This window comes from Haliaeetus leucocephalus, unplaced genomic scaffold (assembly GCF_000737465.1).
Source record: "Haliaeetus leucocephalus isolate CR32 unplaced genomic scaffold, Haliaeetus_leucocephalus-4.0 Scaffold229, whole genome shotgun sequence".
In the NCBI taxonomy this organism is placed as follows: domain Eukaryota; kingdom Metazoa; phylum Chordata; class Aves; order Accipitriformes; family Accipitridae; genus Haliaeetus; species Haliaeetus leucocephalus.
In genome coordinates, this window is record NW_010972665.1 from 12,401,618 (window position 1) to 12,428,178 (window position 26,561).

The 26,561-nt window shown below is 41.8% G+C and overlaps 1 protein-coding gene across 1 annotated transcript in view; it reads left to right on the plus strand.

The window, feature by feature from the left end:
- Positions 1–26,561, plus strand: part of ARID5B (AT rich interactive domain 5B (MRF1-like)) — a 107,825-nt gene that overhangs the window by 36,544 nt on the left and 44,720 nt on the right. The window lies entirely within an intron of this gene.

Genomic DNA, 26,561 nt, shown 5'->3' on the forward strand with positions numbered 1-26,561 from the left:
TTGGTATGAGTGAAGGGATCCCTTGTCTGGGTTTGAAATTTATCTACCTTAACCATTCACTTATAGCCTATGTCATTCCAGAAGCTTTACAAAGTGTGTTGGGTTTTTTTAAAGTTGTTGGTGCAATATGCTAACAAATGCAAAATAGGAGAGACTCCCTGCGTGTCCCATTGCTGTTGCAGAGCACTCATCAACTGCACGTATGCTCCCAGGGCCCTGAACAAGTGTCAGCTATAGCTGGTGTGTTTCTGGCCTTCCTGGAATGTGGTTTTTTGCAGCGGGGGCTTTGCCAGTGCTAGGAGCTTGATTTTACAAGTGCAGAGGCACTTCTGGGAGGTGACCTCTTAACTCAAGGGTGTAGAGAATACTCTGCAGCTCCGGAGGAGTATATAGCCCCTTAGAGCTGGGAGAGAGGGCTGCAAGATTCGACTCCTGATAGCTGCCAGGTGATTTCACAGCTTTTTTTTTTTGGTGTCAGATCAACCCAAGGGCAGCGGATGTGCTGCTGAATGTGTGGCAGAATGTATGTTGTGTACACACCCAGGGTAACTCCAGTAATGGGTCCAGTGTAATTTCCTTAGCAGTGTACCTATGCTGTGAGAATTAAGTTTTATTACCCATATCACCAGATGGATGAGCGCTGCGGCTAATGCTAGCAAAGTCTGTTTGCATAGTGGTGGGTACACCTTTGCTGTGCAAGACCCCTATGTCTCTGCAAGGAAGCTCTCGTGGTCTCTTAGAGAATTTCTGATTATGCATTTAATATATAATAATGGGAGTGATAGAGAAGGGGTTCGATGATGCCTGTGATGGCAGAATCATCTCCCCCTTTTTCCTAACTCTAGCACACTGGCTTTGATCTTGGCAGCCAGTCCAGGCTGGCAGAGAAACACTGACCCAACTGGTATCACTGGGGCATTTTGTGAGGTGGTGCAGGACTGCTCCTCTGCTGCTGCACCGATCAGCTCCTGACTGGCAGGAGAGATGATTCCTCATGTGCTGTCATCACTGGAGCACATTACTGCTGTGAATAGTTTTAATTTTGTGATGTCAGGCTTTTGCAGGATCAGGCCCAAACTGTCAAGTCTGCTCACGCTCACACAAAACATTACCGGTTTTGAGTGAACTATGAATAAATGTGTTGGTTGCTCTTAGGGCGTGGGGGTGGCAAAAAAAGTGAATGGAATGCCCTGGAAGTTTGGTCCAATAACACAATAGTATCATGTTGATTTTTATTTACTCTGAGCTCCAGCTCAGAATATAAAGTTCAGTTTTAATTGGCTATCCTTTTTATATGGGAAAGGTTATTTTAGGCTTGAAGGCGTTTGATGAGCATACCATCTGCTTTCTGTGGAGTATTTTATTCAGGGTCATTCCTTGATTACAGGTTTGTTGAAATAGTTGGATCCATAATGTAAGTGTATCATGGAATATTAGTAATAGATGAATCAAAGAGATGTGGAGTGATGCAGAAACTACGCTTAGTGAACCATAGCAAGTGCTTTGTTCAGTCTCTGAAAGCTAACTATGCCATTCTCTTGACCTTTGCGAGGCAATTATCTCATTATCAAACCAGACCCACAGAAATCTTAGCCATAGAAGTTAATAATGTGTATTTAAAATTTAGTTTGGTTTAAGAAGCAGATTTTTTAAAATGCCTATAAAAACAACAAAAAAAATTGCTACTCTTTAAAAGCATTTCTTATGAAAATAATTATGTGGTAAAATTTGCAAGCCCTGCTGTGTTAGGAAGAAAAAAACGGCCAATGTATGGTTCCGTTTCTGTATTGCAAAATGTATGGTGTCAATTATACTACCTTTGTTGAAGGCAACAGGCACAATGCTATTTTATCCTTCTCTTTGCTGGCAGGACAATAAAATGTACAACACTTCGTTATACAAACAGTTTACATTGATATCATGTAGATTGATGTCACATGTGGAAAGTGATGACTGCTAAAGCTAAACAGAGGCAGGGTGGTACAGCAGATAAATGGATTACTCAAAGGCACTGGTATTTATCAGTCAAATCTGAGGGGAGACCAGATTACAGAAATGTGACTAAAATTCTGAAAAGGTGTCTATAAGGAGATCAAGACACATTTAATTTGAAGGACTTGGCTATTTCTTACCTTGCAAATGAAAGAAATGTGCAGAAGGAGCAAGATAGGAACGTGTATTTCCCCGTCACCTGAAATTCTCCAACTCTAAAGCGAGTACAAAATTTGGGAAATACAGTCTACTAAAGTCTTTATGTGGGAAGTGCTGGCTTCTGATACGGATGCCAGGTCTTCTTCAGAAACATTGCTGTCGGGGAAGATGTTACAAGTTCTCTGCACGTTGGGCTACTGTGCAACAGACATAGCATGTCACAAGTGAGACACCAGAAGCACCTTTACAAAGAGCCTCATTCACCACAGCGTGTAAGCTGTTGTCCTTGTTAGGCAGTTTTAATAGAGAGAAACATTTTTCCAGGAAGTATTCTCTCTACTTCTATTATACATTTATAACAAAAACATTTTGTTCAGCTCTTCCTCCTTCTCATGCTACCCGCTTTCTTTCCCCATTCTGTAGGTTTTAACAAAAATAAATAAAGCAGGGAATGAGGAAGAAAAATCAAGTTTTGTTGACAATAAATAATGTCTTTTTGGTGTGGGATTTTTTTTTAAGTAGAGGAGGTATGTAGATGCTGCTGTGAGCTCCTGCAGACATGGCTGGAAGAGATGCTTTGATGTTTTGGGCAGTCCCGTGTGGACGGCCTCTGTATTTCCATAGAGCTTCTGTAAGGTTTAGGTTGCGGTAAGCTTCTCCTCCAGCTTCAGCGTGGGCTACCACAGCCAGTACCTGCTGCTGCCGCTGCCACTGCCTGGGTCTGCCTCTGTCCTGCCTCTGCACTGCTGTGTGGCACGTGCCCGAGTGGTTTGAGCAGGACTGTTCAGGACCGATCTTCTTGCAGAGTCCTTTTGTGATTCTCCTCTAACTTGGTGCAGTGTGCCACAACGTCCTGTCAAGGAGGCCACTGGAGAAGCGGGCTGCTGAGGAGTAGGCTCGGCAGCTGGAAGGCTTAAACATCTGCATCTATTTCTTTGCAGCCTGCCAGGGAAGGACTTGCTCTCCATTTACAGAGGAAAGACCGCTGTAAGTGGGAAGCCTCCTGCTCCCATTCTTGTTGATATAACTACTGATTAGTTAATCTAACTGCCTTGGGGGGTTCCCCTCCAGAATGCAAATAGGCTCAAAAGCTTGCTTCTGTTCAGAAGGCAGAAGACATAAGCTGTGCTCGGATGTCTTGATAGCCAAAGTTCATGGATATGACCACAGTCAGACTGTATACCTCTTCCCTTCCTGAAGTAAGAGCAATTAACGGTCCTCACCAGCACAAAACAGTCCAGGTGGATAATGAAATGCTGTTCCCAGGTGTTGCCGGCTGGGAACAAGAAATCTGAGATTTTGAACCTGCACAGGGAGGCTGCAGTGGAGTTGTCCACAGTTGAACTGAAGCACAAAGGCTTGAGCCCTGCCTGGCGGTGCTGCCAGCCAGTGCAGGGCTTGCAGGCGGCACTGAGCGAGGGCCATGGGGAGACCTCGGGCTGGCCCCGGGCAGCAGTGGCAGTGGCGTCCCTGCCGCGGCCCCACGGGCTGTGTCTGCCTGCCCAAGGGAGGCACTGGCTGGACGCAGCGGGGTGAGCAAATGGGATCAGTTCTCTTCAGTCTTGTTTTAGTTCTCTGCGCAGACCAGAGTTCACCTACGCATTCCTTTATCTAACTGCTCCTATTAATTGGCATGTGGAAAAAAAACGAAACCCTATTTCCTCATTCCCCTGCTCCCTTAAAATAAAAATAATACGCGCCAGCTGAACAATTTGTTTCTCTTCAGCTTGAGATCATTGGTGAAGACATTTTTCAAAATCTTTTTCATTTATCAGCCTCTGGGGTTACTGTTACTGAGTAACTTTTGTAAATGCATAAAATTTACTGGCATTTGCTGTGTGGTCATGTATGCTACAAGAGAGAAGGAATGAAAAAATAGGGATCCTAATAGTTTTCATTATAGACCAAAGAGATCTGGCCGGAGGCAAAGCTGCCTGTGCAGTGTCCGGAAGGTGTATCTGAGGATCGCAGGGCAGAAATCAGTGTGCGGTTGTTGCTGGAGCAGCACACATCCTTTGCGTTTGCTTGTCCAGAGAAGGTGACTTGGCCTTCTACCCAACTTGTGCCTGCTCCGCCACATGGAGTGACTTCCAGGGTGCATCGAGGAGCGTGGATCCTTCTGTGACCCAGTTGTGGGCTGCATTGCCAAATGCATACAGGCCCCTACAGCAAGAGAGCGCGCAGATGTGTCTGTCACCTTCTCCAGGCTTGGGGACTCACAGGGTGGCAGGGACAGGCACGCAGCTTAGAAGCAGGAGGGTCAGGTGCTTGGGTGACGGTGGATTTCTACAGCTCCATCAGCTTCGCCAGGTGAAAATCTCGCACAGAAGGATTTGTCATGGTGCTTTGCTAGATAAATATTATAAATCCTGCCGGCTAAAGATGAACCAGAAGGGTCTCTTTCATTTTGTGAGCATGGGGTTGCTTTTTCTAAAAACAGGAGTGTGAGAGAAAACTGAATACCTTATTTCTTCTCGATTTTTAAAAACTATTTGGTAAATTTTAAATCATTCTGGATTATTTTTATAGCATGCTGGGTCCAATATGCTGTTAAACAAGCTGTTTGGTCCCTGGGGTACTGTAAACACTTGTTGACCCCCAAAAGAAGGTTAAAAGTTTTATTTTTGTGTGTAAAGGCCAATTTTTTATAAAACATTTCATACCAAAAAGTGAGAGAACTACATCCTGCTGTTGTATTAATATCATTTTTTCTCTGAAAAATGGAACTTCTTCATTTTACCATAACATGAGCAATGCAGAGGGCAACTGCTCATTGAAAAAAATGATGTGTGAAGGGCATAGCAGTCCCCACTTCCCTCCCCTCCCCTTTCCCCCCAAAAAACCTTAACGATATATTGCTTGCATTGGGAAAAATCATCTACATTAAAAACAAAACAAAACCCAAAACCTGCAACAGCTCAGATCTCCCTGTAAAACAATGCAGGAAGCAGATTCTCTCACTTCCAGGGCTGGCAGGGAGTGGTTAGGAATGAGGGGCGACTTACCCATCCTCCCAGCCACCAGGGTTTCTGAGCCAACAATTTCAGAAGGACTTACCTTCCATCTTGTCATTGATCAGCGAAGCCATGGCAGGACAGTGCTATGAAGAAGGGACTTTTTAGGGATAGGTCATGTGCCAGAAAAAACGTGTAGGATGAAAGCTGATGACTTCAGGGTATAGAGTGGTAGCATTACTCCTGGTACAGCTGAAATTTGGTCTTTGCTTTTGTTATACATCTCAGTTTACAGAAGTTTGTGACTCAGATAAAATCAGTTGTTTAGGGGAAAAACATAACCAAACAAAATCTTGGCAGGGAATGAGACTTAAAAAAAAAAGGGGGGGGGAAGAAAGAATGTTTCCAGTCTAACTGAAATACAGTTTTTCTGTTGGTGACTTTCTTTATTTGTGTGAGTCAAAGCTGGCTTTTCTTTTTAAACCAGCTCCACTACAAAAATCATACTTAGGCCTGAAAGGGTGCGTTTTTTAATGTTTTTCAGCTGATATAAACTATCAGCATTATTGCTATTGACTATTTTGTCTACCTGCAGGATAATTCATGTCAGTGAAATTCAGAAAACCCTGAAGCTTCCAGATAGGTGCTTTGGGCTTCTTTGTTTTAACACAAATGTGATGTTAGAGTGGGATCTTTGTTAGTGCTCCTCTGCTAAGACTAGAACGTTTAAGCCTTTAGAAATGCAATCGAAAGAGTATGGAGGCTTTTTATTAGCATGGATACTGGGACCTCCTTAGATGGAGCTTTATGGTGGCATCTCCAACAGTCTGAAAAATATGCAAATCTTTTCCAAGGTCCTGAGCAGGGTAGCTTAGCTAAATATTTCAAATTTTAACTCTCTCAAAACAAAAACAGGACATAGCTGGAGGGGAAGTAATGATTAATGCATAATAGTGCTATATACAATATAGATAAATGTACATTTCCTCTTCCCTCCCACCCCACCTCTGCAAACATAAGCTTTTAGCTTGAAAAAGCAGATCTGGAAATGTTCTGGATTCTGGTCAGACTTCTTTCTTATTTTGTTAATTCAACTGTAGAGTAAGATATTAATGATCCCCAGATGTTGTTTATAACGATTGATTTTTCAGTTGTGAAAAAATACTTGCAGGTTTTTTAAACAATTGCTATTTTCTAGTGTGCTCTGCAGCGTTTGAATAAAATGGCTGAAGGCAGAGCTGTTTATGTGCCCAACATAATTGCTTCTGTTAAGTGATTTCTTCATTCTTAACATTTTTAGCTCTAATTGCTTTTTCTCCATACATCTAAAAATAAATATTTGCAAGTTTTGCATTCTGTCACTCATTGAAATGCATAAAATATTTGTATACTCAAAGCAAAAAGGCACTGATAAGGGGTCACATTCTGTCTCACTTAGTGGCGTAAATCCAAAATAACTCGATCCACTTCAGTGGCTCTTACTCAGGATTTTCACCAGTTAACCAAGGGCAGAATCTCACCCAATGTTAACAGCAAGCTGTTAAGTGAACATAAGTAATGTGTGGTAAAGTAAGATAAAATACCTTCCTGTCTGCAAGAACTTCAACAGAAACAAATGCTGTTAGCTTCTACCTTTTTTTTTTTTTTTGGTACATTTTCACTAGCAACCGTAGCTGTAACCAGGATAAATATTAAGCTAGATTATTTTTCACTTTATAATCAAAACTTCTTTACTGGAGACCGCTGATTTTATTCAGGTTGCGTGTTCCCGCTGCCCTCGGGAAGGCAGCAGATGCTGAGCGGAGGGGCGGGTGCTGCCTGAAAAGCTGCTTCTGCCCATTCCCTCTGGCCCCTTGGCATCACTTCTCAGCTGGGGCTGGTGGTGGTCCTCTGTCCTGCGCAGAGTAGCGGGGTAGCCGCCCAAGAAGCCTGCAGCGGCCGGCCGGCACGGCTCCCGTGGTGAGGGCGCTTGGGAAATCGGTAGGGCTCCTTGCTTCTTTGGGTGCCCTCGGGTTGCAGTCCGGGAGAGGGAGAGCCTTACGCCGTGAGCGTTCGGTGCCGCCTGCCTGCAGCGACTGTGTGGCTGCGACACGGCTGCTTGAGGAAGTGTCAGGGCTGTGAACTGTGGGGTGGCTGGTACGGCCTCCCTGCTGGGACAGCCCAGGCTTTGGGGCTCTCACGGGCTGGGAGGTGAGATATCCTCCCTTCTGCGAGCTCCCGTGGCAGAGCCGAGAGCCTGGGTGTGCCCGCTTCCAGTCTGGCACTTTTAACTTCTTCTCCTTTCTAATTTTGAATTGAAGAATGAAGACGTGATGCTATTGTGGGGCTTACGTGTTTTATCAGACGGAGTTTGGCAGAGAATTAATGTGTAGTTCCAGCAAACGAAGGGTTAGCAAGTGAGCTGTTCTTCTCTGCCTGATAAATGTAAAATTATCACGTGTATTTTGTCATCTGTTGCACATGTGTCTGTTCTATTGGTGTCCGTTCACTAAATGATTGTAGATAAAAATGACTAATTCCTCCTATGTAAGACTTCCGCACAATGGCTAGTTTTATGATTCAGCTATCAAAATCACTTTTTGTCATTATAGCGAAAAGTAAGCGTTCGTTGTGAGTGTGAGCCATGTCCATCATACATGTTCTCATTTCTGGAGCCATCATCTTTGTTTGTTTGTTTTGATATGCCTTCAGTAGAGCATCCTCGTTTGGTTGTTCCCCTGGTTTCAGTGCCTCCCTTGGACCACCAGGCCTGCTCAGACTCTTGAGTTTCGTCTTGGGAGAGCTTTCAGTCCACCAGTGTCCCAAGCCTCGTGAGCAGTGTCCCCAAGGTGCCGAGGCTCAGCAGTGACCGGCAGCAGGGAAGACCTTTGCGGCCAGGGAATGGCCCCTGTTCCCGCGCCCGTACAATGGAAAAGAGAAGTGGTTTATGTCAGAATATGGTCACATTCTTCTGATTAAACCCACTCAAAAAAGACAACATTGTAATATTTTCCAATGACTGTTTATCATGAATTACGTCAGCCTTAGTTTAAATTGCTATTATTTCTCCTTAATGCTTCTTGGTGCCTGCATAATTTACAGCATTGGCAGCTGCGGGACTATGAAATAACCTTTCACAACCACCATACAATAGTAAAGAACATGAAGTTTTTGTTGTTAATTATTATGGGACTCCTTTAACTTTTTTACAAAGTGACATAAAATATTGTTGAGGTATTTATGGTTAAAGCTACTTTTACATGGATCTATTTTGCTTCTGGCTAGTTCTTAACTAAAGCAGTCATTTGTGGTTATTATGCCTTGGGAGATATTATGTCAGAACTGGTTTAAGAGTATTATTATGTATCACATGTCATATATTACATGTCAGCACTTGAGGCTGTCTTTCAATAAAAACAAATGTAATTTTAGTTAATGGTCTTTTAGTTATAGGCCATTTGTAAACTTACCTGAGTTCATTTGAAGGTATACTAAAAAGCTTTGTTCTTCCAGAGTGCACTTGAGTAATTTCACTTTGGCTTCAGATGCAATTTCCAAAATATTTATCATTATTTCAATCAGAGGGTGCTGCCTCTAAAAAGCAAATAGTTTCCCAATACCGAGGTTAATGTACACATTTTAAGGAGCTGTAACTGTTACTCATTACTTTGTTTACTTTTCCCCCCTTCCGAGCTCGCGCTTCCCCGGTTCCCTACTGGTCAGGCTGATAGTAGTAACCCAGGCAACTAAACCACCTAATGGTGATACTTCACTGTGCTGCTTAAATGAATAGTTTATACCTTCTAGATAATCCGTGGGTGAAGGGATGTATAAATTAAAGGTTGCAGGCGAGTTTTTTCCTTGAAGTTTCATTTCAAATCTGGAAAACGCAAACTTACACAAAGCAAACTTCGAATTAATATGTCATTCCCCTTGGTTCCAAATACTGTGCATATTTTCCAGTACTTACTTATTTAAAGCAAGAAATGAAGCATATAGGGTGTGCCAAAAGTTTACAAAGAGTGAAAACACATAAATGACTCATGTGAACTTTTTCTGATTTTTTTCTATTTAATGTGTAATTAGTTAATTACTGCTAGGCAAAAAAAAAAAAGCATGATTTCTGTGTCCCCCCCAGTCTATGTTTGAGCACCATAAAAATGATCAAAGCCTCTATTTGTCTCTAGTTACATTTTCCTCCATGGGATTACTGGTTTTGGTGACTCTACTGTAGGGAACGGAAACCCTGCTGGTCAAAAAATCAGTCTCTATGCCCCCCCCAAATGCTTAGGCTGAAGATGTGAAGATGCAAACGTGAAATTAAAAAAGCAAGCAAAGAGCTGGGTGAGCATTTCGTGTGTTGCTAAGTTGGAATTTAATAAGAGCAACATAAAATGGAGCTAAACTTGCCTGGATGCCGTGAGATTTTTTAATATTAGGCAGCATGCTTGATTTCCTTGAAATGAGTGAGCTATCTGAATTTAGAGTTGTTTGGAGGGGGGAGGGGGTGTTTCGTTCTCTTTTTTAATCAAAGGCATTTCACAAGCCAATTGCTAGTGAAAAGGGGAATCTATCATTACGTAAGAATGTAGCAAACTTTTCCGTTTAATGAATGAATATTAGGTATTTCAGGAGCAGATAAAAGATGGTAAAAGAGGGAGACAGAGCTGACGTCTTAGAGATTTTAATAAAGATTGAAGTTAGTAGTGAAAAGGTCAAAGTGCCATTTGTTGAGCCCCTGCCTCTGGCATGGTTTCAAAGCTCGCAGTGCTGACTGGGGGGCTGTGATGTGTGTTAATGAACAGTTGTGGCACTTAACTGAGATCATGGGTTGGTCACATGAATATATATAAAAGATATGAGTGAAGATTCCCCCCCCCTTTTTTTTGCTGCAGTTTGGCTGTTGGAAGGACTAAACAATTAAAAGAGATGTTTGAAATGTTTGAACACCACATTAAGTCCCCTAGTCTGTAAGGAAAATGAGCTATGAATAATAGAATACTGCTCTAGTTAAATATAGTTATTCAAAATTGTTTTTAGCTACAGATGTTATGCCATTTTAGAAACTTAGACTAAATAATGTCAGATCTTATTTGCTTTTTTAGTGTGTTATTCATTTATTGGGAAATTCAAAATTTAAAACAGCTGGGAAGGGGTTTGGTGTTCACTAAGTAATCTTTAAAATGTGTACATTTCAGACTTACTCTTATAGAGCTGTTTAGAAATGACTGAATTGTATATTATAGTTATAAAGCTCTGTAAACATGCTCTACCATGTAGATGACAGGGAAACATGAAATGGGAAAATGAGATAATTCTGGAGCCAAATTTTATGTATTACAGACTTGATAAAACAGAAATGGTTTTCTCAATTTAAATAATTTGTAACTTTCCAGGAACATGCATGGGTGTTATGAACAGTATGTCTAAAATAGCAGCGGAAAATAATGTTCATTCTCCTTTAATTTTCCCTTTGATGTTTACGTCAAAATGAAGGAATTAATTTATCTAAGAGTTTCACTGCATGAGTTGGACTGTACAAAACCAATCATGTAGAAATAATAGACTACCATTGGAAGTGCTGTACTATTGCAGTTTTAATAGCTCTTCAGTTCTGCTCAACAATTAGTCCATACATTTTATAGCTGTGTCTTTAAGAAACTGGCACACTCAGCAAAATCACAGTAATTGGGAGATGATGCAATGTGGAGAGAAATCAGAGGAAGAAAATTAATTGAAAAATAGTGTTTTGTTCGGGTTTGGGTTTGTTTTCTTTTAAAATTTGAAACACTGCAGTAGTAATTACTGGTGGGTGAGACTTCTGCAGAATTTAAATTCCATGTGGCTGGGTTGTTGTGAATTTGTTTTTAAATCAAATTGCAAAAGAGGCAAAATAGGGCATTAAAATTCTTGCTATAGTTTTCTCTCTCTGAAATCAAGTGAGAGCATTAAGGGTCATCCAGAGGAGGGGGTTTTCCCCCTCTTGACACTAGTGCTGTTTGAGTAGGTTCTCATTACCTGTCAGCATAAACCTGATCAGACAGATCATGGACAATATGTGAATTAGTTTATCATTTACACAAACAGCTAAAGAGGCCTCAGCAATCCCTTTCTGCTTGTGTCCACTGGAGAAGGTACCAATGCATTATACTGTGAGCATCCATCTTCCCAGAGATAGCCAGGGGATGCTAGTAGTTTCTTCGTAGGACCTTGGTTTTATGCATAAGTACTGAATAGGAAGGCAAATAAAAAAAAGTGTTGCTTTTTCTTGTAAGTTTATCACTGGCAATTAGGACTTTGTAATGTTTTTTAATTGATTTATTGTCCATTATGGGCCAAAGGCCAGTGAAGCAGTGAGAGTTTACATTTCTGCTGAAGTTTGAGCCTTGGTATTATATAGCTGTATCTTGGTCTTTTAGTGATCAGACAAGCATTTCCTTGTGCCTCAGGGCTGTTGTGTTGGTCTTAATGCCATAAATTACTTGAGGGTAATGATAGATAACCAACTGAATAGAGTAGGAGAGCAAACCTGGTTCTTAGATGAATAAGCAGGGGAATAGTGAGAAGAAATAGAGAGGTGTTACTGCTGGTGCATATAACGCTAGAGGAAATCATTATCAAACCCCCTAAGAGCTAACATTTTTGGTAAGTCAGTCAAATGATGATGGCTTTCTGCAAAAATGGTGATACAATTTCATGGGATAACTGCAGTACTAATACACAAATGTATTATTCTGAACTATGGGCTGCAGAGGAGCATGGAAGAGCAGGAAGAGTTTATTAGAGAGATTTTTCCCCACTTTCAGCTTTGTGCCTGATTCTGATGGCCATGCTTTGCATATTGTATTGAAACACTGGACGGGGTTAAGGAAGGACCCAAAAAACAATTCATGGCACAGAAAATTTGCGTTCAAGTGAAAGACTAAAGAATGTCAATCTGTTTAGTGCATGGAGCAGAAGACTAAGAAAGGACTCGATCACAGTCTGTTAGTATGTCCATGAGGAGAAGACCTGTGATGGTAGAGGCGTCTCTAATTTGGCAAACAGACACATAGCAGGACCCCAAGCTTCAAAGCGGAAGCAGATAAATTAATGCTGAAACTAAGGCACAATTATCCAGCAGCGAGGGGTAATTAACCATGGGAACCACTTAGCTAGGAGTAACATTGATTCTTTATTACTTGAATTTTTCAAATCAAGACTGCTTTCCAAAAGACATGATCCTTACTCAAGGAAGAGATACTGTCTTCATCCAGTGGTTACTGACATTGTATAGGCAGTATTTGCAGAAAGTAAACAAGGTGCTAACATACTACCCATTCATTCTGGCCTTAAAAACTGTTACTGTGTTAATATATGTAATTTGTAGCATCTGGACCAGTAAACACTAGATTGTGCTGGATCTTGTGTCCATTATACAATAAAACAAAGCTTCCTAACATTTGCTTACATTCTTGAGTAGACGAGGCAGAGCTTTGCATCTGCTGTGTGGACCGAAGGCTGAGGAACAGGGTTATGGACGAAGCTGGAGCGTTAGAAGCTAAATGCCAGTGTCTTCACGTTGGTGGCTGTTGGTACTCCGTGTCCTCTTTGTTCTCCTTCCCAGTCTCCATCCACCATGACCAGTTGCCTGTCTTGAAGCACCAACTGGGCAGCGTGCTCCTCTGCTCTGGTCTCTGAGGGCTCATCAGTCCCTTGCGTGTTCTCTGTTGTGGAGATCAGCTGAAGGAGAACTGGATCTGGTCCATTTTAGGCCACTTCAGTAATTTCTACAAAGAGCTGTCTTCTCAGTTGAAGTATGGAAACTGTAACTCAATAGCATCTCCTTTAAATGTGCAGCGATACACTGAGACATCATCTGCAGACTTACTGTACCGACTTCATGAGTCTTCCCTGGTGGGTCCTTCACAGACATCTCCAGTCACCTTACGTGTTTGCGTAATAGCTTTAAAGAGCATGTTAATTAAAAAGCAGGTGTTAGCAACAAGTGAGTAATAAAAGAGGAGGAATTTATTTGAAAACAGCAGTTTCAGCCCACAGAAATGATGAGAGAATATGTGAAAAGGCTAATGGTAATCATCATGCTAACATGGGTGACATTCGCAGATGCTGCTATTGCTTCGACAGAGAGGTACTGTGTAACCTTCCAGCTCTGTTATCACCCTCCTGTGTTTCACTCTGGATTTGCAACTGTCCTAGAAGTTAAACTCCCAGTGAAAACAGCTCTTTGCTGTGGGGTGGCATGTTTACTTTTAAATAGGTGTTGATGATTCTACTTCTCACTTCGCTGATTAAATAAGTCACTTTATCTTCATCTTAAAGTCTTACAAACCTCAGCTGAACTTTGCAGAGATGAATGAGCCTGTGTCCCATTACCTACTTCCACAGAGGTAGAGCACAAGTTTGAAAAATGGAAAAGATTATTCCCAGGGTCTTCAGCAGCTCTTAGCTCAGAATACCATGTTCAAAATTAGCAGTATAGTTGCCCTCATTCTTTTATAACATCCTGATTTTGCAATGAACCATAATCATTTGACTGATTTGCCAAAAAAATGATGGTTCTTCAGGGGTTTTTTTGGTGTTGATTTTTTTGAAAGGCAGCCTGTAATTAAGATGAGTACATGTACATTGTGAATGTTTAGTTACGGTAGAGATGGGTTTGTTATAAAACAACAACAAAAAAAAAAAATTACCTAGCTGCAAATCCTTGCAGTTGTTTAGTTTGGAAGTTTAAGTCAATTTATGGAAGTCTGTGTTTACTGTCTTTAGAGCTTGATCATGACATTGGAATGTATTTTGGAAAAAAAGACCCTATAAAATGAAATCCACATTTACGGGTAGGGAGCACAGAGCACTTAGGATCAGCAGTGAGGCTACAGTATCTCTTTGAAGTGTAGTGGAGTACTTGGCGGTGCCGTTTTGGGTTTAGAAGGTAATGAGCTGATACGCTGGGTAAGTTCTAACACCATCTGTAACAGAAGCTGGACCCAATGCCATTAATTTCATGAAAATGTAGACGGTGATATCCCAATGACAGCAGTCAGAAGATAAAACTAGATCTGAAGCACTTCATTTAAAATAAAACTTTATTATAAAGTCAGGTCTCCTAAGACGTTTCTTTTGTGCTGCATTGCATGTGAGTAATCCTGGTGACTCATCTAGCCTCTGACATACTGCAGCCATCAACATTCCCAGCCACGAGTGTTGCCCTTCATAAAGGAAATATCCTATTTTGGGTATGGCAATGTCCTCAGTTTTAAAGAATTTTCCTCTTTTAAAGTGCTCAGACAATTAATGCCTCATGCATGTATTCAACAATAGTTGCCTAGCAACCATCAGAAATATTCGGGAAAGCAGAGGAAGCTGAGATGAATGAGCAGAAACATCAGCTCCCATTTCAGGTGAGCTGGAGAAGGCATCAGAGCTGTGCTGGCTGTTTGGGTCTAAGCATGAAGATCCATGAAAATCGGACAATCCCGAAGTAGCAAATACAAGCTCCAACTCGCAGTCAGTCAGGTGCAGAGACAAGACGAGTCACGCTGCCAGAAGCAGTTGCGGGAGGTTGCAGTTGGTTGGGCTTTCTTAGTTTCGGAAGCCTAGACCAAAACAATGTAACAATAGTTAAAATAAATTACAGAAAGTCAACAAACACTCCTTAACGGCTGAGGAAAGTTTTGCCACCTTGTGTTGTATTCCACCTGCAGCTAGAGAATGGGTAAGGTTTCCGCTTCCTTTGGTGGAGGTTTTCAGGCATGGGTCGAAGTGCCAGGCAACCCCCTTCCACGGGGCTTAGCTCCAGCCCTTCTCTTGCATTGCCACCTGGTTCCCACTGCTTGTTTTCCGTTTTAATTCTGGCATAACTTTTACCTTACAGGAGGTTTTCTCACTCTTCTGAGTCAAGTCGTTGATGCCTTTTTTAGCACTAGAAGATACCATTTGAATGAAATGGAAATATTTTTCATAGTAACAGCCCACACCACTATATGTGTGTTTGGATTTTGGTCTTTTTTCCTTTTTTTTTTTTTCCTTTTTTTTTTTTTTTTTAAATCAGAAAGGTTGAAATGAAATGCTTGGTCTAGGGTTGGAAGGACTGAACTTTATCATGCTGGGTTGACATACTCTTGGGCACAACTCTGCCACAGCTATGCTAGTGTGGCCACATCCTTTGCCCATCCCTTTCTCTGGATGAGGTTTGGTGCTGCTCCACAGTCTCCCCAGTGGTTGTACCATCTCAGCGGCTCAGGGCATTCAGTGCTCGACACAGTGGAGCATGGGAGCACAGCGCCCTGGGACCCACAGTTTGGTGGGATGCACTTTAATGTCAAAACCATTTGAGACAAAAGTGTTTTGAGCTGTAGAAGTACTTTCAGTTGATTTCTTTTCATTAGACACATTAAAATTAAAGAGCCTGGTAGTTACCCTCTAGTGTTGCTCAGAACTTTTTTGACTGCCTGTCCCAATTTGAAGAAAACGATGAAATTCTGACATTTTCCTGTTGGATAGAAAAATCGGATTTATGACCATCTGTACTTCAAAGGTAAAGGTTAAGACCAAGATTATGATCTCCTTTCCACTCATGTAAATCCACAGGAGTCAATTACTTTGGATTGACAGTGATGTGATTTAGATCAGAATCTGGCATTAAAGCTTTTTGGGGTTTGCTCCTACACCCATCGACTTCAGTACTACTTGACTGCCGACTCTTTGCTTTTGCTATGTGGTGGTGGTATTTGCATGTGGAAGTGCCTCAGGGGCCCCGCATAAAACATTGGTTCACTAGCTTTAGTGGGGTTTTTTAGATTAGATGTTAAAATGTTGAAATCAAAATATGTAGGGGGTGGTTGGGAAGTAGCAGACTCACAATGGTAATCAGAATAATGTGATTTTTGAGGTTGATATCTCATGACTTAGAGCTGAAAAAAATCCCTTGTGTATCTCGGAGGTCTGAGGCTTTTACTCTTTCTGATTATAAACGGCATTTATTTCTGGCCTTGATGGTTGATGAGATATCAAACTTAAAATATGCCATGATCCTATAGTCTGGTAGTGTTTTCTGGCACTGGTCAGTGACTAAATATAGCCAGTTTTGAACCACTGTGATAAACCTGGAAATAATGTTCAGCAGAAAATTCTCAGACAATTCCATAGACAAATGTGGAATATGAAATGACTTTTCTGGATCGCATCTGGTTTGTACTGTATATGCTTTTGTGCCCTGTGTCTCTCATCCCCATGTTTTCCAACTGCTATCCTATAAATGTTTTGTGGTGCAGATAAATCTTAACTGAAGCACCTCAGTGGTTCATGTTGGTTCATGCTAAAGCAACAAATAACATAAAGAGTTTTTAAACCCCATCTATTTCATGCATTCCTTTTGGCTTTGTAAACCTTTTTGCCTTGTTTTTACAAAAAGGAGGTGTATTTAAAAAAAAAAACAAAACAACATGCGTTTCCAAAAATCACTGATTGTCTTCAAACGAACATAGTCCAGGAACATGCAGATTCTTGCATTGTATTATGGGATTAGTGGTATTCATCTGTCAGGCATAATATGAAGGTGATATTCAGAGGAGGAAAAGAGCCTTTTTGAAAGGTTTTTTTTTCTTTTTTTCTTTTTTTTATCTTAATGATATACTCACATTTGTTTTCTTCTTATTTTTTTGTTAAACTCATATATACTTCTACCAGGCTATGTTTAATTTCAAGATGGTGTCTTTGCTAGAAAGATAATCAAATGTAATGTCTTCCACAACCTCTTCATATGCATGACTGCAAAAAGCTTGTGTAACAGTTTATTATTATAAAATTAGTATAGCATAGCATAGAGCAAACTGGGCCCCTGGCCAGATGAACTAGACAATGAATAGTTATATAAGGTTTTGAAGCACATGTATTAGAACACAAGCGCCCTGTATTTTCTTCTCAATTGTGTGCTGTTTGTTAATGTTTCCCTTTCGATGTGATTGCATCTCAATTTAATAGCACTTGCCATTTCAGGGTTTACTGTGCCAGCGCTCGCATAGTTACATCCCCTCTGTGCTGCAAAGCCTGCATGTATATTAAAACTGAACTAGGCATGGTTAGCTAATGGGTACTTCGAGAGATACGCACTTATAGAATTAAGTGATGTATGTAATTGTTAATTTTGTGTTAACAAGTATGAAAAATGTGTTTCACCAATAATGGTAATGCTCCGTTCTGTGCAAAGTGTGACATTTTAATTCTTGTTGAACAGTTTCCTACCTCTGCTTCGTGTTTTCATGGCAGGGGATTATTTTGCAATCAAGATAAAAGCATTATTTATTAAAGTTCTAAAATATTACATTACTGGAAGTTTTAAGCTGCAGATCAATCTCCTGTTTCATAAAAGCATTTCATTGATTTTATTTTTTTTAATTGGTCTTTGAATTTAAACTTAAGTTCCACATTATGGATTGTGTATGATTCCAGAAGCAGAGGGATGTTTTAGTGGAGACTTGATGCTGTTTTACAGGCAGCGAGGTACCTGTCACAGAACTGTGGGAAAGGCTTGCGTTTGGCATATGCATCTTTGGGACTGTCAGATCCCAGCCTGCTGCATTTTTGGCACAGGGAGCCCATTGACTTGGGCTGTGGGAAACCTACATTCAGCACTATCGGTCCTTGTGCCTTTTTCTGCACCTCCAAAGAACTTCTGTTAGAGACGTCATGTCTTTGGGAGTCAAATAAAAAGTCTTCCATGCTTTCAGTGGTGCAGGACAGCCTTTCCATGGCAAGAAGGTGCTCAGTAGCCTCTGGCTGCGGTAGCCCACATAGCTCCCGGTGGAAGGGTGACACTTGCACCTGGCTTGGTGGTGCTGGATTTATTTGCTTTCTGTGTGTAACCCAAACAGCCCAGAAGTCTGGCTTCCCCCACTCCCCATTGCTTCAGTCCTCCTGTTCCTCAGTTCCTCGTGCCAGGCGCTCACCTTTTGCCCCCCTTTGCTGCATGGTCCCCATCCCGGTCCCTCTTTCTTACTCCAGGATAATGCCATTTCTCTCGTGGCAGCCCTTGGTGGTTCATTCATGCCATTGCAGACGTGAGACCAAAGCCTACCTATTATTCCCTCTTGCAGAGAATAAATTAATTCTTCCATCCCTAGTAGGCCTAACTATGAAATTGCATAGGGTAAGGCTCACATTTTTCTTCCAGCTAACAGGGACTTTATTTGCACCTTCTGTGTCATCTCATCTGCAGAGTCTGACCTCATACAGACTTACTGGTTGCCAACCAGCGAGGGAAGGCAATTGAGAAGGGGGGACCACCGCCATCCCCCCACTGAGTTCAGGAGCAGCTATGGCTAGGATTTGACTTCCCAATAAAGTAAGATTTTCTCATTTGCAAGTAAAGATAAAGAAAGGGCAGGGTGGGAGGAGCATAATAGGCTCAAAACACAATAAAAATAGCAAAGGAAACAAACAGTTTGTGCCTAATTTGAAACCAGCTGATCTCCATGGTGATTGCAACAAATCTGTGCTATGTTTGACTGTTTAGTGAAGACAAAGGTTAGAAATAGGAGTTCACCCGCCATGCTAGACTATTTGAATGAACAGAGGAGTAGGGGGGTTGGTACCTTCCCGATCATTGAGTGGCCATATGAAGGTGCTGAGGGGAATTCGGGAAATAACCCCATTGAAACTCCAGAGGATTCAAGTGTCTTTCTTCCTCCTGCATCTTCAGAAAAGTCAGCATTTATAAATTTCCTGGAATTTTTGTTTTCAACAGTGTTGTTCTGTGGAAAGAAGAGTCCGTAGTGCTGTGGCTTCAGGCAAAAATAGCACGGTAGAAGACCTTCAGAAACCAGGCAGTAAGCTTGAAACCTTAGATAAATAATAGGTCTAATATACTTGCCACAGTAAATAATAGGACTATAACTCCCCCAAAACTCTTGATTGGCACTGTCTCAAAGTAATTCCTTATGTGAAATGGAAGCCTGAGATAAAATTTCAGCCTTACTTTACAGATATTTGAGATGGAGGGAGAAGGGAGTGTATTAATCCTTACCAAAGAAGAAATTCCTGTTCATGGTAATCTGAAATACTGTCATGTGATGAGTCAGAAAGTTTTTATTGTTCATGTCTTCAGAGGTCAGGGCTACTGAGTTTTGGCATGCGGACTGGGCAGATAGCATTTGCACATCAACACATCTCCTTTTGCTGAGGCCATAGGCACGGAAAGCTTCCTATTTGCAGTAGGTGTGTGTGAGTTTCTTTTTTTTAAAATATGAATTTTAGAAGGGAGAAGATTATACTTTTGAAATCCTTAGTCATAACAAAAAGATCTCCAGAGGCAGCTGATTAAGACATTCAGAGTGTACGTTACACTGCATCAAGATTTAGAGTTTCTTGAGTAAATATTGACCAATTTGACCTTTGCTTTTCCTCAGTCAATATTTATCTCTCGGGACAATGAATCTTCATATTCACCTTAGTTGAAGTCCAAGTCTACTTAATAGTGTACTTGTAAATCCAGGAGAGGCACTGGTTTGTCTTGGTGCTACTTTTATCTGTTTAAAATTAGATACACAGAAGGTTTGGCCACTCATGTCACTTTGTCAGGTTTCCTAAACAAAGCAGCGTCAGGTCATGGCTGGTGGGGAGGTTTCTAGGAAAAACCTAGATCCAGAAGCAGGCAGAGCGGGTGAGTCTGGGAGCGGAGCAATCCCTTTATTGGAAGTAAGGATGAGGATTCCCGTACAATGTGAAAGCCCTTCCAGATGCTATCAGGAGGAGGGGACTGATGAGAATTAGTCAATAAAATTCTTGCTGTGTATTTCATGAGGCAGAGAAAACAAGATTTTGAGCTTTCTGAACCTCCCACCGTCTTCCAGCAGCCTAATCCCACAGAGCACAACATCAGGTATTGTGCAGAGTTAAAGAAAGGCACAGCCCAGGCGAGCAGTCTGCAGGCAAGGGGGACCGTGGCTTGCCAGGCATCCCGACCTTCCCCTGAGTTACGGGTCTGGGAGCAGGCGAGCTCCGACACAGCCGGATTACGCTGGGTTCAGCAGCCAGTTGTGTCCCTATTGCAATGGCCTTTTACAGGTCAGTATTAAAGTCACTCCCAAACCTCTGTTCCCCTGCTGGGCTTGATACGTCCCCTGGCTTGGGAGCTGGGCTTGGAAACCCTACAAGCTTCCTGCAACTTGAGAGCCAGGGTTTGGTCACCAGGAGCATAGAGCAAATAGTGTAGCCCTGACCAAGCCCTGTCAAACAGGACTGTAATAGCCTCTTTATTATTTCAGTAGCAATTTTGGTATTTCGGGGCCCTGGCTTAGGTTGAAGCTGAGAGACAGCCTTCCCCTGAAAAGTGGGGTTGCTGGGGCAGTGCGTGTGGCTGGAGCCAGTGGGTCAGGGTCCCTGGACATGGGGTCTGGCACCTCCCTGCTGCTTCCTTACCCAGCTCTACCGTGTCTCCTCTTCACACTGTCCCACAGCATCACTGGGTGCTGCCAGCAAAAGCCTCCTGTCGCCAACAGGGGCAACGCTTGGGGTAGAAAGCACAATTACTGTGCTTGTGAGCTATGCTGTGAGAGCGAGAGCAACTGGAAAGTGCTATTCAGGCAGTGGAGAAAGGCGGTGCCTTACAGATACCTGCTTATGCAAATCAAATCATTTGTCTTTTCAAATGTTCATTTCACCTTTTCCCTGCTTATATTTTCTGAATTGCCATATGTACTTCTTGTGATATTTCAGTCTTGTCAAATTAAGAAGAGAAAGCCTTATAATTAACTTAGGATATATACCAAATAAAGTAATATTTGTCATTTTTACTGTGTAATCAGTCAATAATATTAGAGGTGGCCTGTAAGTTTCAAAAAAAAAAAAAAAGTCTAACATGGTTTTGTAATCTTACAGCTATCGAAGGTATTTGTTTGGGGAGGAGGCATTGAGAAAGAAGAGAATTTTAAAAATGCACAATTGCAGTTGAAAAAGACAGAGCAGGCGATGTCATGCATTTCTGAGGAGTACGCTGTTTAATTTTATAGTATCAGCGTTTTAAGAATGCTAATGGTACACAGGAAAGAAGTGAATAATTCTTATTGCAAAACCCTGATGGTTTGGTGCATTCAAAATGTTAAGACTTAATCAGCCCTGGACTTCTCTTAGGAAAAAACAGGACATTTGGAAAAAAAAAAAAAAAGAAACAAAAAAAAGCCGGCCGAAGCAGTAGTGATTTATCAAAGCAGCATTCGCATAAAATAAAGGTTTGGCGTCCTTACTTAGGATAGGCTGGAAAATGCATTTATGTTTTCATGTACCTTTTTTTTTTTTTCCTGATGTGCCTGATTGACTTGTTTTAATACCGGTGTTATTTACATTTCAGGGATGGGCCTCTATTATGCAGGAAATTGTCCAAACCCCTACAGCTGTATTTTAAATTGAAATTATTTTTTTTATGAAGTGATTGTGCAGACTTAATTTAGTAATCTATTATTAAATTTATAGTTTCAGGCTGTATAAAGTCTTTATATAGAATGAAAATGGGCACATATGAAGATCTAGGCTATATATACACCTGGTTCTGTATATTAAATCTTTTACATATGTTGTCCATTTTCAGAAACAAATAAACTGCTGCTTTTGAAAACTCAGCTTCTCTTCCATATTAGGGAATTCTGCAGACTCCCTATGTTCCTTAGCTTCAGTATAATGCTAAATCAGTTTGTACATTAGTCTATTTTTAGTTATGAATGAACTTTATGGAGTGCAGCATGCAGAGTGATTTCAGAGATTCTCGCTCATAAAACACGTGTGTCATGTGCTGCAATTACAGCAGTAAACATTATGCAAGCTCTGGGCTTCCAGGGGCCCAAGCCTTGAAATTTCCAGGAGGGAAATGCATCCCCCCTCACCCTTTTATACGAAATATTACACGTATAGTAAAGCTCATCTCATGAAATCAGGTTAAATTTTGTGACCTTGGCTGCGGCGAGCAGGCTGCCTGGCATGGCAGCCGGATGACACTAGAGGGCAACTGAGAGTTTTCTTTAAACCAACCAAGCTGGAGAGATGGTTTTAATATCAACTAAGTGTTTAAACTCGGTAAGGATTTATTTTCCTGTCTGCAGATTTCACATATGTAACCTCTGAGCTTCCATTGACAGCAAATAATAATCCAACTGAAGTTCTTCTGGGGGAAAATACAGCAGGAGCGGGTCAGAAGCTTGCTTTTGCCCAAATAAGGCTTTTTTTGCAGACCCCATGTGTTAGATAATGATCAACTGACAGTCGGTCATGAGTTAATAATGCTGGATGCTGAAATATGCATACCATGTGGTATACAACAGTTCTGCGGGGAGAGACAAACACAGCTATAATTAGACATCTGAAACACAAGGAAGTGTGTAAATTGTTTAATAGTCCTTCCACTTAATTCACTCAGATAATTTCCTAAGAACCAGTATTGACGACGAAAGAATATTGCACAACTGACTTCATATTTAGTTTAAACCCTTCCCTGCTCAGATAAATTAATGAATACGCCTCGGTTTTATTTGGATTTTTGTGAGTGCTAGAGATTTACTGGGGCTGTAACGCAGAGATGGGCTCAATTCTGTTTGTGTTGATGTTTCGGACAATTACACTGAGTTCACAGGGCTTGCACTCGTTTAAACCGGGCACGTGATCTTACCATCAGGACTTTAAAACCACCATTTTTCGTGTCCTTTGGTAGTTACATGGATTCCCTTTCTACTTGGAGACAACCTGACAAAGTTACCGGAGTTCCACCGCTGTGTTTTACCGGTGAAAAAGTGCAGATCCCTCCTCTGCTCAGCAACGCCAAGCAGCATCTCCTCCGCACCCCAGCATTAAACCGCTGTGTCAGGTGTGTGCAGGTCCCCAGGGGAGCAAGGGCTTTGGCCCAAGCTCTGCGCAGAAGCAGAGTTATTCCTGAACCTCTTCACAGCTGTGTGCACTGTGATGGGGTGCCCGGCAAGCCAACTGCTGCTGGTGAAGCTGGTGATGACCCAAAGAGGTGAATGGGAGGAGGGCTTAGGCTACGGCTGCTGCTCCTGTCTGCACCTAACGCACCGTGTAGTCCTCGCTGTGGTGGCAGCTGAGTGTAGGCATCAAGGGAGGAGCTTACTCTCTAGTTGCTGCGTGTCACTTTACTAATATCTTCATGCAGGTTGATTATGCCTAACATTTTGATTACTTCACAGTGCAATGATCAAGTGCAAAGAAAAAAAATGAAAGAAAATTATAATTCTTCCACTAAAAAAAAAAAATTTCTTTCTTATATAATCAGTTACAAATCAGAAATGCAAGAGATTTAAATAATATATTTGTCATTTTCACGTTGTGAACAACTGGGTGATCGTTGCTTCCTACCTGCTGTTGTCATTCCCAAAAGCAAGGTCTCAGGAAGCCATTCATTTTACGCTTCTTGCATGAATTTCTGCCTGTTTAGATTCATGCACAGTGTCCATCCTTTACGAGTCAATTAGCGCACCTCATCTGTCTGTCTACGTGGATGTGACTGGCTATGTATCTATTGTACTTCTGAGGTATGTAGGTCACGCCTCCATTGGGTACTGCTGACTCTGCTCGACAGCAATTTCACAAATGCTGGCTTTTACTGGAGAGAAAAGGAAATATTGCTTGGAAAGCCGCCTTAAGACTTGCCGTGTGTTTTTATTTGCCTTTTATTTCCTAAAGCCCTCTAATGGGAAGTCTACCTTGGGTGTTCTGCTGAGTTTTGATGAGAGGCTGACTTGCATGGGTTTGCTGTGCATTTTCACTTCTCGCTGCTGTGTTTGCGCTGCTTTTGCCTTGGCTATTACATAATCCGTTTGTGCCTGCTCACTCTTTCCTCTCTTTGCTTTTCCTTTTTTTTCTTTTTTAACCCAGACTATTCTGAGAAGTCAGATGTGCACGTCTTGAGTATTGCTGTGACCCTCCTACAGAAAGTGAAGCCCCTGTCTGCCGGGTGCAGCTTCCCAGGAGGTGACCTTTGAGGGCAGAGGGCTTAGAGGCTGGAGATTGACAGCAGATTTCTGAGGGAAAGGGAAACTTGATGACCCCATGTCTGATCCTGTGACGCTGCCCAAGCATGCGGTGTTTCATGATGAGATACGACGATTTCTTTGTTCAGGGCTTGAATGCTGCTTTCCTGTTAGTGACAGAGAGAGTCATGCTGGCTTGGTCGTGTTCGATGCTTAACACAGGCTCAGCCTCAAAGATGTGAATAGCCCCAGTGAGGTCATCAGAGGTCTTTGCATGCTCCAGGTCTTTACGAGTTAGGCATGTACTTTGCTGAATCAAGGCTACAGTTCTTCGTGTTCCTTGTCCTGCGTAGCACAGTACTTCACTGTATTTGATCCTATACTCATATGGTTTCTCACCAGAAGAACGACTGAGTCATCTAATCTGGTATGAACCCCCAGTAGTGGCTCATCAGCCAAAATTACCGGCAAATGCTTTCATCCAGTTCACCACCTTTTTTCTGAAGGAGAAGGGAAACAGCTGTTTGAGCAAGGACCACAGCCAGACAGCTGGACGCCTCCTCCGTGCAGCCAGCCAGGCTGCTGCAGCCACCCGCAGCGGCAAGGCTCTCCTGGCAGCAGCCTGGACCCGGCCCTCACCGTGGCTGAGGTGGGACGCCCAGCTCCAGTCTGATATGTTGACAAAGACCCTCAAATTGCACGCATTTCTTCCTGCACTGCACGCCAGCTTGTTGTGTCTGGCTCAGGCTTCTCCTGAAAGGTCTTCTGAAAGCTGGTCGTACACATGCCTCCGTATACTGGCATTAGATCATATATGTGGACTGCAGTGCCTAGGCATGCCTGGTTATGCCTCCTCGCTTCTGAGTACCAGCTTTTTCTCACCTTTGAGACGCTCGTATTACTCGGTGAAGTCACTTCTCAGTCATTTTTGCTTAAATCCAGCACAGCTTGAGTTATTCCGACCTCCTCCTTGAGGGCAGACCTCCCTTTGGCCACCACATCTTCCTGTCAGGGTATGTTGAATTTCCTGTGGGGGGTGGCCTGTGAAATGTCACCTTTGGCTTGGTCAATGGGACCTGTGGTCCTTGCTCACGGGTTTCATGCTGGAGCTGTACTGAAGAGCGTTGTGTTTGCGTGGTCCATTTTTCCTTCTGACTACTCGTACGTATGACCCAGTGTTAGCATTGTGCCAGTCCTTGTGGCAGCGTTAATGTTACTGTCAGGGACCTTAATTTTATTTCACTGACAAAAATGTTGAATACTAGCAAGGCTAAGAGCAACCCCTCTGGAATCCCACCAGAAATATTTTCATTTGATAGAAATTCCCTACTGATGCCTGCTTTTAGCTCTATGATTTAGCCAGTTCTTAATCCATTTAATATATGCTTGAATAAAATTATGTAGTGCTGTTTTTTAATCAAAGTGTTATCTAGTATTAAATCAACTGTCTTACTGAAATGCAGGTAAGTTCTATGCGTGCAGCTAGTTTCTCTAACCAAGCTTGTAGTTTCCAAGTATAAAATAAGGTGCTTTGTTTGTTTTTCTTTTCTGTTTTTTAAGATCTGGTTTCTGTAAAACCAAGTCAATTGACTGGCTTTAATTATATTCTTTTGCAAGCATATCATCTGGCTTCATTGCAAATATGGAACAAATATTTACCAAACACCTCTGCCTCTTTTTGAATCATTAATAACAATCCTGTCATCTGTAGCCAGTAATAGGCCTGCATTTTTTTATTATTATTTTAATTTGCTCTAAGGTCTACTTGAATGTCACGTATTTGTCAGGCATAGATTCTTCTCTGAAGTCTTCAGCTTCCCTTTTCAATTTACCACACTCCATAATTTCTAACACATGTATAGATTTTGTCCAAAAAAAAAACCCAACTTTTTCAATTTTTTTAAAACCCAAATTAGCAGGACATAAAGAAGCCCAGATCAAGCAAAAGTCTCCATTTCCAACCATGCTGAAATGAAGAAAATGAGACTCCAAGCCTCATCCTGAATCTTGTCCCTGTCTTCCATGGAAATGAAAAACATTCAATTTTTGGCATAATTAGCCAACCTGATATTTGCAATGCCTCTAAATTTTCTATTAAAAGCAATGCTAGTCTGAACTGTAATCCATGAAAAGTACCACCTTTTTGCTTTTTTCAGAGATTGTCTGGTCAGGAGGGGGGTCAAAACAACAGTCTGCAGCAAGTCATATGTCTCCACATTAATCCACACAAGGAAGTGTCTGTTTCACTTATTTCCAAATGAGGAATGTTTTCTTTAGAGAGGTAGCAAATTGATTTTCCCCACATGGAGCATGGGATATCTCATTTCCAAACCAAAACTTTCAGAAATGGCTACACAACTCCACTCTTTCTCCATGTGGGTTAGAAAGCAGCGTGGATCCTTAGTTTTCCCTGCAAGGTTGTTTGCTGCTGTACTCCAGAGTTTCCAGGTCAGGTCTGGCATGGTCAGTTATAAAGAAAGGAACAAACAAGTGTTTGCATTTAGAAAAA